A 20,178-nucleotide genomic window follows, 5' to 3' on the forward strand; every position below is an offset into this window, starting at 1 on the left:
TCTCGCTTTTCTGGAAGAAGGTGTTACAAATCGCCAGATCTGAAGCCAAGGCAAAATTTATCATTCTCACCCTCTTCATTCATTGTATCAAATCCCCAACCTCCATGCACTCTTCTCAATGCTTCTCCTTCCATACTGGTTCCCACATGGCCATTCAGATCTCCACCCAAGAATACTTTTTCATTTGCTGGTATTCTGGAAAGTTCTACTTCCAGGTCTCTCCAAAAATCATCCTTTTCTTCCTCTTCACAACCAAAATGATAATAGAACACAATAAAGGTGCTTGTGCGTGTGTGGTGCGCGCATACAAGACTTGTCATTGTAAGGACGCTGGTACTTACTAGTGAGTTATGTTGATATTTAGACTGCAATACACAACAAAATCTCACATTAAAATACAGAAAAGGAGCAGTACGATCGAGGTCAACAGTTTTACACCCAATGATATGTTCAGTTTACAATCTGAAATCCATCTTTTGAGGCTTCTCAGAAAATAGATCTCCTGGCTCCACAATTGTGTCTCTTAATGTTTATTTAATACATTGTCAGTTTCTGTTCATTTTCTTTTTGTAAAATTTCCATGGGGGAGTCTAACGACAAGTAACCCCCCTCCCATGGCTAAGCCCCTGCCACACTCCACCGCCGATAAGCTTGTTGGCTCTCGGCATTGGTTATTTTGGACTCTTTTTGGAATTCTAACAAGGCAATCTATCCTCTCGAAAGCGTTTTCAATACTTTTAATCCATTTATTGTCCACATGTCAAGACTTTTACGAAACAAATTAATCTTTCGCATTTCTTCGCACCACAATTTTCTCAAATGTCCCCTATTTGTTTTTTCACCGTATGCTTGTAGAACTCACTGAGACAATTCAAACGATGTGCTGCCACACCAGTCTAGAGTTACATAAAGTATTACACGTGCGGCACGGCGATTTTAGTACCTCTAAATGGCAGCACTAATGCACCACCCGATGACGTCATACCGTACAACGGTCTTTCACCTTGACATTGCGATATTCAACACTGTCATTGCACGTGTTGTCTAGATTTTTTTTTCTAATTGTTTAACGTCGCACTAACACATCGAAGGTTTTCGGTGACGGAAGGATACAAAATTGGGAAGGTATCAGTCATGGCCTTAATTAAGGTCTGGTGTGAAAATTGAAAACCACGGAAAACCATCTTCAGGGCTGCCAACTGTGGGATTCGAACACACTCTCTTCCGAATGCAAGCTCTCAGCTGCGGGACCTCAACCGCATGGCCAGCTCGCTCAGTTGTCTAGAAATTATTTCTATTTTAAGCCTTCTATGTATATGCCTTTGCTGGCGGGACCTAGTGTTTACACTGCACTAAGTCTTCTGGTATGGGCTAGAGCAATTTTGTTACTTTCATTGATCTGTCTCTGTTTTATCCTTGGCTTTGACAAAATGAAAGTGACTGAGGTATGAGCTACGCTAGTAATGCCATTCCTTATGCAGCCAGTTCCTGTTATGAATGGTGTGAAAATATCGCTCATAGTGGGCTTGCCAGACTGATATGTAATAGCAACTTCTGGCTCGGTGAGGAAAGCAACGGGAAACTACCTCACTCCTCATTTCCCTAGTATGCCTCTTCAGTGACGCCTAGGCCATGTATGGCAGCTCATGGCGGAACTGTTGAGGATCCAACCAGCCTTCGGGCTGATGACTAAACATACATACATACATACATACATACATACATACTCAACCCTCTACCCTTCCTGCCTTGAAATGTGGCGCCGGCTCGAGACATCCCAGGGTCGCTGACTGGGTACTACCCTCAGAGATATCTTCAGATATTATAAACTAACCTTAAAATTAATCAAGCGGGAAGGATAAAAGAGAAGAAATAAAATAATTAAATAAAAATCCGAATGAGAACATTTACGAATGCAAAATTTATTGAAAAGGCTAAACTTTGGCAAAGCAAATATACTTCTATACAAACAATAAACTCTTCGGACCAAATATCGTTCACAACCTCTATCACCCTCGACTATAAAATATCAACCTCATGACTCATAGATTTCAAATCCTTCTAAACACATTACTTCATCTTTATTACAATTCCCTTTCATCTTATTCATCAACTCTACTTCAGTACTTCAAAAATTTTATCCAATTCCATTCCACTCATATTTTGGTACCACCATATTTCAAAATTTTCAATAATAAAATATTATAATAATCTATCATCATGACCTTTGTTAATTTGTCAAAGTACCTTTTTAAAATGTTAATACAACCAAAACTTCTTCCGCTCATTCTTTGAATAACAAATTCGTATTTGCTCTCCATACCTTTAAATTATTTCCTCACCATATTATAAACCTTGTAGTTACCATTTACTAAACACCAAATTATTTATTTAAATACACTCTTCAAAATGAAATGTATGAGGCTGTGTAAATTCATTAAGCAACATCCGCCGTGTAATTCACAACTCATCTTTTAATTAATTAAATCCATTAAATTCATTATAACTTACAAATTCGCAGTTATCAATGTCGGTATAATTGTTACCTTGAAAATCATAAATTTATCCAATCACGTTTGTTAGATTTGGTAATTCAATCCAAAATTTTATATATCATAAAATTATTCATCACAAATTTTATATAAAAATAGTCCCTAATTTGAGTCCGAAACTATTTAACTTATTCTTTCTCAGTACCATCCTCCCCTCATATAATGCTGATAATATGGAACGCACGCACGAAATCGAAAAGTAACCCTGACATAAATAAATTAAATTAATTTACCGATTCATTAAAATGATAAATATCTCACATATGCTTAATTAGCTGTTTTATCATACACAAAACATATGCCTACCCTGTAGCAAGAAACCCTATACTATAATGTTAAATACATCTTAACCTACACTGATTCTACAGACAATGGGATAAACCTCATTGCCGCAAGTATAAACAACCATCGTGAACTGAATTCAACATCACAAGAAATATTGCAACTGCAAAATCAAAATTTGCATTGCCCACATATTGAAGAACATATAACATAAACAAACACAACATAATTTCAATCATATAGTCACAGGGAAAATCATTATACACTGGCTCGGCCGGGCATCGAACTCCGACCCTCAACATGGCATCATTACAGTGACCTATCATTATGCTTGCCGCAATAAACTGTCACGAAATATATCTGTTATTAATCAATTTTATTGCGCTGACCTAAGTTTTACAAAACAGAATTATCTAACAAATGACTGTAATATATTTTACTTATAAGACCCTACTACAGCTACCATAGCTTCTCTAATACACAACACGCCGTCCCGGTCTGCTGCCTTATCTCACGCCCGACTCGTTTCATTGACACGGCATTCTAATTTGTCCGCACCCACTTAATATTCTCTCTCTCTCCGCTCTAAATGAAGCCATATGTTTCCTCCACAATATCTGCGTATTCTTACTCTCGGTGCGAACAGTAACTAATTATATATGACACTCTCAATACATCTCATTTTGTTCCATCTTTCACGTATATTTGTACTACCTTTTTCATTCAACATTCTCGGGAACACATATATCACTATGCCGGTATTTTACATCTGTGGCGTTGTACAATATCATTGGTTCGACCCTGCGGTTGGCAATCTGTGTCTTAGAGGTCCCTGCTTCAATACTAGCTAGCTATATTCCGGATAAATTAATAGAATGACACTTTATTTCCTACAGCACAAAATTTTAATTCTCTGGTTAGCACTACCTGTTACTTACTGATGACATCTATTTCAAAAATCCCACTGTAATGTGCCGGAAAGATCAAGGTTCGAAACTTTGGCCATGGAAATTTTCTTGATGAACTTTCATGCGACATGCCAATTAAACTATCTGCTCCCTCTGACTAATATCTTACTGATGCCTCCTAACGCATTAAATATTTACACACGCACACGCTAATATTTGCTAGAAGATCACGCACTGAGAAGAAAACAAAAAAAACCATGTTTCACACCCGTAATGGAAGATCATTATTTACACACATTATTTCCACACTCGCGAAGACCATATTTTAACACACGCTAATATCACAATATGTACACCCCCCTAGGCATCAGCATAAAATAAACCTAAAAAAAACCTAACTATCCTTGCTACAGTACTTAAAAAGGAAAATAAACGAATAATCATGCATTAATTTATTTACAGTTAACAGCTAATCATGCACATGCTAGATAATGAATCAGGGTACTTATCGACTCGGCGACGCTCCATACTCAGCTCCACGGCCTCATGGTTTCAGGTCGGCCCCATGATGTACTTAAGCCATCATGCTAACGGCCTCAGAACCTGAACCCATACCATTCTCCACAACCATGGTCTTCACTCTTGTTGCTTTCATGAAATCACACGCTCATCACTTCTTACTACACTAAAATACATATTAAAAAAAATACAGATATAGTTAAATTATTCTAGCACATACACTTATTCACAATTATAATATACACTTTTTCTCTGCTTTCCGCGAGTTTACACGTGGCACTGCGATGCGTCCTTGTTTGATCTCGCTCCGATCCTAATTTTCCAGTTAATGTTGTAAAAATTCACCTTCTTGAATTTACAAAAATTTCGGTCATTATTGAGTTAACTGCAAAGTCTATCGGACCCGTAGTATCTTCGACAGCTAGTTATTTGATAGGAAATGCTCTAGATTAGGGTTCTCGTGAACCACATACACGTACGTCCGACACGTTCAAATTTCCGTAGCAGAGTGCCTCTTCTCAGCGGCACGCGTCTCCTTCATGCACGCTGGATCTTGGATAGTGAGCTCGGGGAACCCCATCAACAATGATGTAACATCCCGTCACATATGCCTGCGATTATTTATTCCAATAAATTGTTGCAAATACGCCGTCTTTAATTATTGTTCTCAAAATGGTTTAATCTTGTTTTCACCTTATCCCCTGGTGGATTTAATTATTTTAGAAGTCATTTATGCGGCACCCATCTTTAATTTACCCCCATCATTCCAAAACCTGCTCTGCTGCGATTCGCTGCCTGAAAATGTTACCAACTTAAATCTGGTGACTTTGGTCATCACACCTCATGGAATATTCCAATGCTTTCCATTTCATCATAAGATGACCTTGACACGTGGAACTATCTTTAAACCTGGACAAGCGAAATGGCGCCACACATCCGGCCTATAATGTAACTGCAGCTATTCCCTCATATGCCATTTTTTAAATTTGTAATATTTTTAAAGACAATGATATGAGCCAATTGGGCTCATCTTTCCCCCACTTTCTTTTTGGAAAAATTACTGACAAAGGATTTTTCCAACCACACATCTTCCAAATATATCATTGTCTTTCCATTATTTACTTAACAAATCCAGATTTTAGACTCAAATTTTCTTCCTTAAGACGAGTATTATTCATTGTTAACTTAGTAACCACCTTCTCCATCATTCCTCTTAATTCAATTAATTCTTCACAGACACATTCTCCGCCAGAACTTTCGTTTTCATCCATTTCTCCTCTGGGCATCTCGTATGTAGTATCGTAGGTTAACATAACATCTTCTTCTTCTTCATCTCCCATCTCATCGTCTTCTCCACCATCTTCTTCTCCTCCATCTTCTTCAGGATGTCCTTCAAGATCGTCTTCGTCAACCATTGTTTCCTGGTCAATATTTCTCCTTGTGGGATAATATAATTTCAAATTTCCAGCATTATAAGTGCTTTCAACTCCTGTCTCTAAGTTTTTGACTTTATAAGAATTATTCTCATAGTCCTGTATGACTTCATATGGCCCAATATAAAGTTCAGCAAATTTATGACAAAATTTTGAACTAGGATTTGAGACTGCAGGTTTCTTCACGAGCACCAATTCTCCCACACGTAAACTTCGGTGGAACCTCTTACTACGCATTCTTCGCAAACGTCGTTCAGCTTGTTCCTTGAGATGTTGAGATGTATTCTGGACGCAAAGCTCGTGTGAAGGTCTTGGATCACTTGGTAACGGGATTATACCTTCCCATGGTCTTTTTGGATACTCATTATGGTGTACGACAGCGGGTATCTGGCCAGTAGATTCATGTATCGTTGAATTAATACTCTCAGTTATGATTGGCAATACTCTGATCCATTTCCAATGTTCATTCCGACAATAAATTCTACAAAACTTCCCAATCTCTCTCATAATTCTCTCAGCAGGATTTGACTGGGGATTTCTAATTGAACTGAGTACATGTCCTATTCCCAAATTCTGAGTATCCCTTTTAAAAATTTCGGACGTAAACTGAGTCCCATGATCCGTTAGTACAAATTCCGGCTTTCCCATCTGAGGTATAATTTTGTTCTTTATTTGACTAATAACGGCTTTCGTAGTTGCTCTTTGGATAGGGCATAATGTCACAAATTTTGTGAACACATCAACGCATACCAGAATATATTTTAATCCTCTACTTGCACGTGGCAAAGGGCCGTAGAAATCCATTGCAAACAACTCTTTAGGCTTAGAGGGCAGCACTGGCCTAGGAATTTGTCTCATTAAAAATGGACAAGGTTTAATTCGCTGACATATATCACATGTCATTATGACTTTCCGCACCATGTCTTTCAAATTTGGCCAAATAAAGGTTTCCTTAATGGTCGCCGTCACCTTATCAATCCCAGCATGTCCTATCGAATGATGTGTAAGCCAGATCAATTCACATCTCAACTGTGGTGGTACAACAATTCTCAATTTCGTGTGCTCTTCATCAATGAATTTGTGAAGTATGCCATTAAAGAAACTGTAATTTATAGCTAGTTTTTCTGCTTCTCTATATTCAACTGTTCCCGACTGCAATTTCTTCTGAAAATAATCCCTCAATTTCTTGGTCTCATCCCACAACTCTTGTGCTTCCGAAATGTTCCTAAGTTTTTCCAAAAACTGATTATCCTCTTGTGTAATTTCAATCAAATTTACTTCTGCTTTTCCAGATTCAGGATTTCTACTCAACGCATCTGCAATCACATTTAACTTGCCTGCACAATGTTCAAGAGTAACATCATACTGCTGAACAAATAAGCCCCATCGGCTAACCCTCTCGCTTGACATAGTCGTCTTGAAAAGGAAGGTTAAGGCTTTATGATCCGTCCGAATGATAATAGGATAACCATAAATATACTTCCTCCAATGTCCCAATGCTGTAACAATGGCAAGCATCTCCAACTCCGTCGTAGTATACTTAACTTCGTGAGACCGCAATTTCCGACTCATAAAGGCCAAATAATTTACTTGGTGATCTTTGTTTTCCGACTCTTGATATAAGACCGCTCCAATTCCCACAACTGAGGCATCTGTCTGAACTATGAATGGTTTTCCGAAATCTGGGTACCCCAATTTCACACTATTAGCTAATAATTCCTTCGTCTTCAAAAATGCATTCTCACAATTTTCATCCCATTTCCATTTCTTATCCTTCTTTAACAAATCCTGAAGAGGTGCAACAACTTCCGTATACAAAGGACAATGGTCTAAGAAAAAGTTACACATTCCCAAGAACTGACGAACATGTTTGATTCTCAAAGGTCTGGGGAAATTTTGTATTGATCTGATCTTTACAGGACTGGGTTTGACGCCATTGCCGTCCACAATATGACCTAAAAACATGATACTCCTTTGGCAAAAGTGGGACTTTTCAAGATTTACTTTAAAATTTGCACGATTTAAATTTTCCAAAAGTTTGTGTAGTACATCAAAATGCTCTTCCAAAGTCTCCGTTGCAATCATGATATCATCTACATATCTGACTGTAGAATCTTTGACTTCCTGCGTTAAATTCTTATCTAGGGCTCGGATCAAAGCAGAACCAGCTGTCTTCAAACCAAAAGGTAATCGGTTAAAGATATACGTCTGTTGGTCGAACAGAAATCCTGTCAAAACCTTAGTAACTTCATCCAACTCAATATGGTGATACGATGACGTTAAGTCAATAGTCGTAAAATAATGTTTGCCTCGGAATTTTCTCAACAATTCCTTGATAGGAGGGGCCTTATCGTATTCAGGCACAAGTCGTTGATTTATGGCCCTTGCGTCCAAGCACACACGGATGCTTCCATTAGGTTTTTCAACAATCACCAAAGGATTCAAAAATGGCGTAGGTTTTTTAGATATTAAACCGTTATCCTCATTTCCTTGATTACTTCTTTAACTTTAGGGTAAAACTTCTCTGCTACTGGATAAGGTCTTTGTTTAAACGGTTCCCAACTATTTACTTTCAGCTCATATTTATAATTTGGAATCTTCCCCGGTTTGGATCCGAATACTGTTTTATGGTGGCCTAAAATCCCCTTTAATTTTGACTTATCTTCTTCTCCTATCATGGCTTCTGATACTTTATTTTTGACTTTGTCCCCGAAATCTGGTAACTCAGTCTCCCTTTCCAATGCGAAAATCATTTCCTCAAATTCTTCTAGAATAGCATCCTGATTTTGATGTATGTTTCTAACTATCTCTTCCACCGATTGTTCTGCCAACCAAATTCTTTCTTCTCCCTCAACGTTTGGTAGTTGGTTTAACTGAATTTCTGACTGATCATCACTGAGATTGAAGCTTATTACATCCTTTTCCATATCAATAACTGCCTTAAATTCTCGGAGAAAGTCAGCCCCTATAATCATGTTGAATTCCATTCGATTCATTATAATGAATGGGTGAGACATGATATTACTTCCAACCTCTACATCTACATAAGCTTGACTTTTACATGTTGTGACTTTGTCTGGTATTATGCCTCGAATTTTAACTGATGCTACTGGTATAATTGGTATTTGACATTTCTTCTGCAATTCATCAACAAAAACTTGTGATACCACACTAACGCTGGCTCCAGTATCCACCAAACATCTGACCCTAAGACTCCCAACTCTGACATAAATAACAGGTAACTTCTTTACTTCATTATTTACGAATTTGTCTTTATACTCTACAAGATCTTCTGGTCTGGCTATCCAAGAATCAATGGTTGCAATTGCCCATCCATGATTATCCTGATGGCGACATCCTGCGGTTGCACTATCTTGAAATACTACATTTCGACTTTTTTTTAGCTCCATTTCCCTCCATTGAAAACCTTGGATCATTTATGTTTAATCCACCAGATTCCTCTCTACGTCTATGAGCCTGATATTCCCTACTCTCAGCTCCATGACTTCTGTCCTGATTCCCTTGTTGAATCGCACTCTTCCACTGGTCCGACGATATTCCTTTCGTGGCCAACTCCTCAACATATCTTCTAGACTCATTCCTGCATTCTTGAAGATCCATTCTGTCATTTTCTTCTCTTCGTGGTCGACCTCTTGCATCACCTGACCTATTATATGGTGGATATGGTCTTCTCATCTCTCCAAACCTTCCATATCTATATCGGTACCCCTGTCTTCTATTTCCTCCATAATTCTGATTATAATTGGATTCATGACTTCTGTCGTTGACTCGTCCTCTTCCAAATGATTGAGCTTTCCAATTTCTTCCCTGGTATCCTCCTCGATACTCTCTATTCTGATTATCATCGTTCTTGTTGCTGTACGTGTTGGTTCCCTGGGTCTTCCTCTCTGTTGAATTTTCTTCCTTGGTCAAGTCAATGGTATGGACTGTTTCAATGTTCCGACTCCTAGGATTATACAAATTCGATGTTTGATCTAATTGCCTTAACAATACTTCGGCCTCTACAGCTGTTTTCACGTTCGCAGCTATCAATGTCCTTTGCACATCCACAGGTAGCTGTCTTTCAATTGATGCAATTAACTCTTCTTCTGGAGGCGGACAGTCTAACTCCCTAAGCTTCAAAAGTTGCCCACTGAAAAAGTCTGCGTATCTCGTGGGTACTGTGCTCTGGTATTTTCGTGAATACAGTTCAAGTCTGAGTCCTTGTTGAACCTCCTGTCCCCAGTATTTTTGCAAAAAGGCACGCTTGAATCCTTCGTAATCGTCAAAACAATATTTGAATGCTTTAAACCAGATCAATGGTTGTCCATCTAGAAATCGCTCTACGATTCTCAACTGTCTATCCGAATGAATTCTGTTGTCCTGAATATATTCCGTCATCTCTCTAAGGAAACTTTTTGGCGTTATCTCGGGTCCACCAGTAAATTTCCTTGGCTTTCCCTCTGATAATCTCATCAATTCAAAATATGGAATTGGTCCCATAATCTGTGGCGTTGAAGTTCTTTCTTCGAATGGTTGGTTGGTAGTTTCAGGTAAACGGGTCTGATCTACTCCATTTCCCAATCCTACACTACTAGAATGGCTTCCTGCTTGCTCTAAGACGTTCTGTTTATTTATCATTGATCGCATGAGCAGTTCGCCCTTAGTCTCCTGTAATTTCAATATCTCGACATCATCCTTAAGTCCCTTGATTTGTCCGATCTCCTCTTTCATTTCTTTCATTAATTCTTCGCATATATCCACCTTCACTTCCGTCTTATGGCATTTATGAGCCCATTCACTAACTTGCTTAGTTACTTCGCAGCCTTCAGCTCGAAGATCCGCTTGCACTCCATTTATTTCCTCCAAGAGTTCTTTCCTATTTTCAGCCATCTCTTCTTTCAGTTGGTCTTCTACCTTCTTAACTTCTCCATGGACATTATCTCTTAATTGCAACAACCGGTCATTAAATCCCTCGGCAGTCTTAACAAACGATTCATGTGTTTCTACTTGTAACTTGGTAACTTTGGCGTCTGTCAATACAATAGCTTCCTCGATATCAACCATCTTATCCTTGATCGAATTTACGGCTTTCTGTTGACCCTCGACGTTTATTTCGACTTGACTCAGTTTCTCCGACAACCTGGCATCTACTTGCGATACTGTTAAAGCGACCTGATCTATCTTTTCTTCCAACTTGTCACTGCGGGTAACTGCTTCCATTCGGACCTCTTCTATCTGCTTCTCTAATCTTTGAGCATTCCTATCACAGCCCTCTTTAACTATAGTTATCTCTGTCGATAGCTGATCTTTGATACTGACCATCTGGTCCCTAACTTCTTTAAATTGTTCATTGACACCATCCTTAACGTCTTTAAATTGTTCATTGACACCTTGAAATTGTTCATTAGTGCTTTCCTTCGCTTCCCGAAATTGTTCATTCATGTCCTCCCTCAATTCATTCATGAGTTCGGTCATAAGACCCTTCATCACCTCCACATCTACCATATTATCTTTCTGAGAAACGGGCCTTCCCTCTAACAATGTGCCGTGGATATGAGAAAGAATAAGTTCAAATTTCCATAATTATTATCATATAATTTAATTCCAGCTTCTTTACTTTACGTTACGTGGATAATATCAATCAAAAATTTGGCCAAACATTGCCATCTAGAAGCTGTCCCTATTTCATCTACGTTTTGCCAAAGTTCTATACAAAGAAAGCAAAACCCGGAAAAAATTCACAAACCACTAATTAACACAGCCCCAAAGAAGTTTAACATTGAACCACCGAATATCGCGATACTATCATTGGGCTTTCGAATTATTAAGTACTTCACATACAGTACATGCCAGTATACAAACACATGCCCTCAGCATTACGGCGGATATGACCGAAACAATGGCCCATATCGTCGTAAACTGACACCATAACATTTGTTACTGCCATTTTCCACAACTTGAGACCGAGGTCATCTCATCCTTCCACGAAAATCTACAATTATTCTTAACTATTGCCCCTGGCTGAATTTATTTGAAGAATAAACCAGACATTTTTACCCTCGTTTGGATTTAACACAATCCCTCTATTCTTTTGGGCATTTCTATTAAGTGACTGCCATGAGCCTATGTCCATAACAATGGTACTCACGATCTGTTCTCATTCAGTTTCGCAAAATAATCTACATTTACATGTCACTCATAAAATATCTAACAAAAATCGTGAAACCCGAAATTTAGGATTTTCCAAAAATTTTCCCAAAATTTCTATCATCACCATGATCAACTTGGTTCCACTTAATGGGTAAACACACAATCGTGCCCCACGTTGGGCGCCAACTCAACCCTCTACCCTTCCTGCCTTGAAATGTGGCGCCGGCTCGAGACATCCCAGGGTCGCTGACTGGGTACTACCCTCAGAGATATCTTCAGATATTATAAACTAACCTTAAAATTAATCAAGCGGGAAGGATAAAAGAGAAGAAATAAAATAATTAAATAAAAATCCGAATGAGAACATTTACGAATGCAAAATTTATTGAAAAGGCTAAACTTTGGCAAAGCAAATATACTTCTATACAAACAATAAACTCTTCGGACCAAATATCGTTCACAACCTCTATCACCCTCGACTATAAAATATCAACCTCATGACTCATAGATTTCAAATCCTTCTAAACACATTACTTCATCTTTATTACAATTCCCTTTCATCTTATTCATCAACTCTACTTCAGTACTTCAAAAATTTTATCCAATTCCATTCCACTCATATTTTGGTACTACCATATTTCAAAATTTTCAATAATAAAATATTATAATAATCTATCATCATGACCTTTGTTAATTTGTCAAAGTACCTTTTTAAAATGTTAATACAACCAAAACTTCTTCCGCTCATTCTTTGAATAACAAATTCGTATTTGCTCTCCATACCTTTAAATTATTTCCTCACCATATTATAAACCTTGTAGTTACCATTTACTAAACACCAAATTATTTATTTAAATACACTCTTCAAAATGAAATGTATGAGGCTGTGTAAATTCATTAAGCAACATCCGCCGTGTAATTCACAACTCATCTTTTAATTAATTAAATCCATTAAATTCATTATAATTTACAAATTCGCAGTTATCAATGTCGGTATAATTGTTACCTTGAAAATCATAAATTTATCCAATCACGTTTGTTAGATTTGGTAATTCAATCCAAAATTTTATATATCATAAAATTATTCATCACAAATTTTATATAAAAATAGTCCCTAATTTGAGTCCGAAACTATTTAACTTATTCTTTCTCAGTACCATCCTCCCCTCATATAATGCTGATAATATGGAACGCACGCACGAAATCGAAAAGTAACCCTGACATAAATAAATTAAATTAATTTACCGATTCATTAAAATGATAAATATCTCACATATGCTTAATTAGCTGTTTTATCATACACAAAACATATGCCTACCCTGTAGCAAGAAACCCTATACTATAATGTTAAATACATCTTAACCTACACTGATTCTACAGACAATGGGATAAACCTCATTGCCGCAAGTATAAACAACCATCGTGAACTGAATTCAACATCACAAGAAATATTGCAACTGCAAAATCAAAATTTGCATTGCCCACATATTGAAGAACATGTAACATAAACAAACACAACATAATTTCAATCATATAGTCACAGGGAAAATCATTATACACTGGCTCGGCCGGGCATCGAACTCCGACCCTCAACATGGCATCATTACAGTGACCTATCATTATGCTTGCCGCAATAAACTGTCACGAAATATATCTGTTATTAATCAATTTTATTGCGCTGACCTAAGTTTTACAAAACAGAATTATCTAACAAATGACTGTAATATATTTTACTTATAAGACCCTACTACAGCTACCATAGCTTCTCTAATACACAACACGCCGTCCCGGTCTGCTGCCTTATCTCACGCCCGACTCGTTTCATTGACACGGCATTCTAATTTGTCCGCACCCACTTAATATTCTCTCTCTCTCCGCTCTAAATGAAGCCATATGTTTCCTCCACAATATCTGCGTATTCTTACTCTCGGTGCGAACAGTAACTAATTATATATGACACTCTCAATACATCTCATTTTGTTCCATCTTTCACGTATATTTGTACTACCTTTTTCATTCAACATTCTCGGGAACACATATATCACTATGCCGGTATTTTACATCTGTGGCGTTGTACAATATCATTGGTTCGACCCTGCGGTTGGCAATCTGTGTCTTAGAGGTCCCTGCTTCAATACTAGCTAGCTATATTCCGGATAAATTAATAGAATGACACTTTATTTCCTACAGCACAAAATTTTAATTCTCTGGTTAGCACTACCTGTTACTTACTGATGACATCTATTTCAAAAATCCCACTGTAATGTGCCGGAAAGATCAAGGTTCGAAACTTTGGCCATGGAAATTTTCTTGATGAACTTTCATGCGACATGCCAATTAAACTATCTGCTCCCTCTGACTAATATCTTACTGATGCCTCCTAACGCATTAAATATTTACACACGCACACGCTAATATTTGCTAGAAGATCACGCACTGAGAAGAAAACAAAAAAAACCATGTTTCACACCCGTAATGGAAGATCATTATTTACACACATTATTTCCACACTCGCGAAGACCATATTTTAACACACGCTAATATCACAATATGTACACCCCCCTAGGCATCAGCATAAAATAAACCTAAAAAAACCTAACTATCCTTGCTACAGTACTTAAAAAGGAAAATAAACGAATAATCATGCATTAATTTATTTACAGTTAACAGCTAATCATGCACATGCTAGATAATGAATCAGGGTACTTATCGACTCGGCGACGCTCCATACTCAGCTCCACGGCCTCATGGTTTCAGGTCGGCCCCATGATGTACTTAAGCCATCATGCTAACGGCCTCAGAACCTGAACCCATACCATTCTCCACAACCATGGTCTTCACTCTTGTTGCTTTCATGAAATCACACGCTCATCACTTCTTACTACACTAAAATACATATTAAAAAAACACAGATATAGTTAAATTATTCTAGCACATACACTTATTCACAATTATAATATACACTTTGTCTCTGCTTTCCGCGAGTTTACACGTGGCACTGCGATGCGTCCTTGTTTGATCTCGCTCCGATCCTAATTTTCCAGTTAATGTTGTAAAAATTCACCTTCTTGAATTTACAAAAATTTCGGTCATTATTGAGTTAACTGCAAAGTCTATCGGACCCGTAGTATCTTCGACAGCTAGTTATTTGATAGGAAATGCTCTAGATTAGGGTTCTCGTGAACCACATACACGTACGTCCGACACGTTCAAATTTCCGTAGCAGAGTGCCTCTTCTCAGCGGCACGCGTCTCCTTCATGCACGCTGGATCTTGGATAGTGAGCTCGGGGAACCCCATCAACAATGATGTAACATCCCGTCACATATGCCTGCGATTATTTATTCCAATAAATTGTTGCAAATACGCCGTCTTTAATTATTGTTCTCAAAATGGTTTAATCTTGTTTTCACCTTATCCCCTGGTGGATTTAATTATTTTAGAAGTCATTTATGCGGCACCCATCTTTAATTTACCCCCATCATTCCAAAACCTGCTCTGCTGCGATTCGCTGCCTGAAAATGTTACCAACTTAAATCTGGTGACTTTGGTCATCACACCTCATGGAATATTCCAATGCTTTCCATTTCATCATAAGATGACCTTGACACGTGGAACTATCTTTAAACCTGGGCAAGCGAAATGGCGCCACACATCCGGCCTATAATGTAACTGCAGCTATTCCCTCATATGCCATTTTTTAAATTTCTAATATTTTTAAAGACAATGATATGAGCCAATTGGGCTCAATACATACACACATGCTTTTGTAACGCTTTTGTTTCCGAATCGTACTTGAGCCCGTGAGAGTTACAAAAGTAGCCAAAATATTTCGGTACAAATCGGTCGCGTTTCGTTTTATGGAATGGCTCTTATATTAATCTTCATTATGAATTCGTAATAGCAATAGCTGTTCAGGGAATGAAAAGTTAGTAACTTAGTGGATAACTTCAAGAGTGGATTCTATGTCCTCGCTGTATGGTTAGTACATTTGAAACTATGCTTCAAATATTTCATCTAAATGAAAATCCACAGCCTGTTTCCACTTTCTACCGGAAGCTCCTATCTGGAGGCGAGGATAGGAACTGTGCCGGCTGCCGAAGCCTTTACACTTCTCTGGGGCAAATATTTCATCTAAATATTTTTCTTCAATATTGGAAGACAGAGGAAGAAGCAGTCGAAATACTTATACGGGACAAATTGTTTACAAGCTATCAACACAGGCTACAGTACATAGTACAACCTTCGTCCCACCCCTCACCATACTCACACTACGAGTGAGGTTGCTATGTGGTGTCGTATTGTGTTCAGCAATGAATCGCGGTTCATCACTACCCCGGATGACCATCGTCTGCAAGTATGGCGGTGACGTGGGGAGAGGTCCCATTCTTCCAGAGTTTTGGAGAGTCACACCGGTGTTACTCCTGGCGTCATGGTATGCGGAGCCATCGGGTGTGACCTCAGATCACGGCTGGTAGGGAACTCTGACTGCACAACGGTACGTTACGGACATCATGCGTCCTCACGTGTTACCTCTCATGCGACAGTATCGTGGTGCCATATTTCAACAAGACAGTTCTCGTCTACACACGGCACTTGTCTCTATGAACTATCTCCGTGTTTAGAGGTACTCCCGTGGCCCCAGGTCTGTCCCCGATAGAACATGTGTGTGACCAACTCGGTCCTGGTGCCAGTATCCAGGATATCAAGGACCAGTTACAACAGTTGTGGGCCAGCTGGCCTCAGGAGAGCTTTATAACACCCTTCCCAACCGGATCACTACATGGATCCAGAGGGGGTGCAATGTCATACTGATAAGTAGGCTTGTACTGCCAAGTTCTTTGTAACTTTGACTCGATTTTGTGATCACTGAAACAACACCACATACCCTCTCAACATGTGAAATTTCAATTCGTTTACTCCTCCCCTTCTGGGTCTTTCAGTTTGTTTGTTTGTTTGTTTGTTTTTTGTTTTTGTTTTTTTGTCAGGCAGTGTATGTTATATTATGATTAGAAACATATTCAGTTATACGATAATATATCATTATTAAAGACAGCAGAAGGATCTACAGTACCGGTCAATAGTTTAGTACCACATAAAGAAATTACGAAATGTCACCGTGGAACTTAAAATTGTGCCACTAGACCTCTGTAATTTTCTTTCTGAGTTCTCACATCTAATAGGATATATGTGGCCTGATTTCATTGAGTTAGTCCAAGTGCTGCAGAAGTTAACTTTTAACTCTTGGAAGTTCACACCAAAAAATCAAAAATTTTGCTAAAATACTGTATACTCTAAGTGGTTGCAAGTATCACCACCAAGGTTAAAGTTAAATTGATTCGAACCCTCCTGTCAGTAACCGTGGTTTTCCGGTCTCATCCCATACCTCGGCTGTACCTAAATTAAGCCCATGACCGCTACCTTGTCAGACAGCCATCTTCTATTCCAACTTCCTTGAACCTGAATTAGTGTATTTTTTTAAAATTACAATTTGCTTTACTTCGTACTCGCACAATAGGCCTTAGGTCTTACGGCGACGATGGGATAGGGAAGGTCTAAGGATGGGAAGGAAGCGACCGTGGTTTAAATAAGGTACAGCTCCCGCATTTGCCTGGTGTGAAAATGGCAAACGACGGAAAACCATCTTCAGGGCTGCCGACCTGAATTAGTGCAGCTAGACATTAAAAAGGGAAAAATAACAGCTATTCAACACAAGCTCAAAAAAATGTTGCCCCTCTGAATGCCACAAAAATGAGTAGAGTGTATGAATACACATAAACTACAGAGAAGGATGCGATTTTAACGTTTTGAAATGAGGAAATTTCGCATTGTTATTTGTTCATTTAGTATTTTGTAGTGTTTATTAATTTCTAATTTAGCGTTTTATAGCATTTTGAAGAAAAAACTGAGATAGCTCTGTTAAATAGATAATGATAATTTTTATGAGTATATACGTCTATCCCTTAGTCCCCCGGAAGACATCCCTAAGGACTATAAAACTTTACACCTGGCTGCAGTACCTTCATTGACGAAGGTAACTGAATCCAGAACACCCAATTTTAGTGTAGTAAGGCCTCGAAATACCCCTTTTGGCACACGTTTCCAAATAGAGTGATAGAAACTCTCGTTCGGGTTCTCTGTTTGTACATGTAAGCATGTTTCCAAGAGTCTTTTGTCACTAAGGTCTCGATAAACAGGTTTTATTGCTTCAATAACAGCATACGGTAATGAATGTTTATGAGAATAATCTTCACCCTCAGTCTTTGCTTTTTGGTACCCACAGGATGAACTTGACATTTAAAGGGGGCGTAGCTAGTTAGTGCAGTCATTTTTAAAACCAACATTTAGGGCCAAAAAACTTGCTAACGTATGTAAACCATATATATTCTGAAATTGAAAACTTCAAAGAATAATAATATGCAAAAATACAAAAAAACTATTGTTTTTTGAAAATAATTCGCGTACATGTGTCTTTAATGCACCGGAGCTCTGAAATATTGGATTAAACGCATGGAAACAGCTTTTCACCTATTTAAACCTAGTCGTCAATCCAGATCGATCTCATCACAGGCCAAATAGCGCCACTACACCATAGTGGTATGTTCTGAAGCTTTATTATGCTGCTGAGTGCTTGACCTTCACTCAGCACTTTAAGGGAGAGAGGATCTAAATAACAGAGAGGAAATGCCTAAGAAAGATCCGCGGCCGACGTCAACATTCTGGGGGCGAATATCGCCCGAGGTTAAATGCAAAGCTGTACTGTAAATATTAAAATTTCTCACTTGTTATGAGAAAGCACCGTCTAGTATTTTAGTGTCATCTCTCTCTAATGACTAAGACCAGAGTATCTCGAAGAATTCTTGATCTTACCTAGACTTGGAAACGTACCACTCCATGGGCAACTTCAGTGAAGGAGGATATGACCGGTGTCTCTGAGGCACTGCTTCGATAAAGAAGTGAGTTCAGGACCTGGGTACACGCGTTAAAGGACCTTCCGCGAAGAGTGAGGAGATGACATGGCGCAAAGTGGTCCGAAGAGCGAACTTCATTATCCATCAGGGTGAAGGAGTACTGAAAATCCAGAAAGGTTGACAAGATTTAACCGTGGTCCTAATAGGCTGAAACGACATGTTGTTGATAATAATAATAATAATAATAATAATAATAATAATAATAATAATAATAATAATAATAATAATAATAATAATAATAATAATAATAATAATAATAAAAATAATAATAATAGGGTCCTGGGAATCAACCTGGGAGGAGTCATTATGACTCTGGGAAATGGGAGTGAAACGCGTAGTTGACAATCATATGCAACATGAAAATATTGGATTCAGCAAGAGAATCCAACTAGCCTCTTTCACTCCAACTCCAACACATAACCTGCAAGAGTTGCCCCTGCTAAGCCGATCAGCCCAGTGGAAGGTTGGATACCAACCCCAGCGGCAAGTTGGGTCGGCGAACAGATCAGTGCTGGGGCTTCACGGCTTACAACCTTGACAGTTAACAAATTGTTAGCTGCGGGTAACCACCCTAACCTTTTTTCTTAACTCTCGCAACATGGAGAAAACGACCAACGGAAATACTACCCCAGGTGGGGCAAGCAAGCCTTCGGATTCTGGAGAGCTTGCACCTTCATGTGAGACGAAGAAACTTTATAAGTTCTTGGCGACCATCAACATCAACTCCCTCCTAGAGACAGGAAAACTAAAACTAACACTAGATGTTTTAACTGAACACAACATCCTAATAACAGCTGTACAAGAGACCAAATTCCTCGATCAAGAAGTGATAGAATCACAAGGTAATCGTGTCTACAAAGGGCAACCAGGTGAAAGAGTGTTGAAGAATGTGCCTCACTTGGGGACAGGCTTTATAGTCAGCAACAAAATGATCAACTCCATCATCTCCTTTTCATCTCCAAATGGAAGAACGTCCACTATATCTTTTAAAACTCTCAACAAAGCATACGCAGTTGTTAACTTCCATGCACCTACTAATGACACCAACAGGAAAGATATTGAAAATGTGGAGACCTTTTGGAGGCTACTCGAAGAGACAAGGGACCGGATCCCAAAGCATCACATATCTATTTTAATGGGGAACTTTAACGTCCAGATTGGCAAAAAGAGAAAATTCGAGAACATAGTTGGAGATTACCCAGCCCACAAGAGGGCCAACAGGAATGGAGGAAGGCTGATTGACTTGTGCAGAAATTACAAATCTACAGCTTTCAAACGCCTTCCTAGGAAAGCCATGACTTGGAGCTGCCCTAACCCAATTCTTGGGGAATTCCAACTGGACCACGTAGCCATCAGTAGAA

Source organism: Anabrus simplex, chromosome 1 (genome assembly GCF_040414725.1).
Source record: "Anabrus simplex isolate iqAnaSimp1 chromosome 1, ASM4041472v1, whole genome shotgun sequence".
Classification (NCBI taxonomy): domain Eukaryota; kingdom Metazoa; phylum Arthropoda; class Insecta; order Orthoptera; family Tettigoniidae; genus Anabrus; species Anabrus simplex.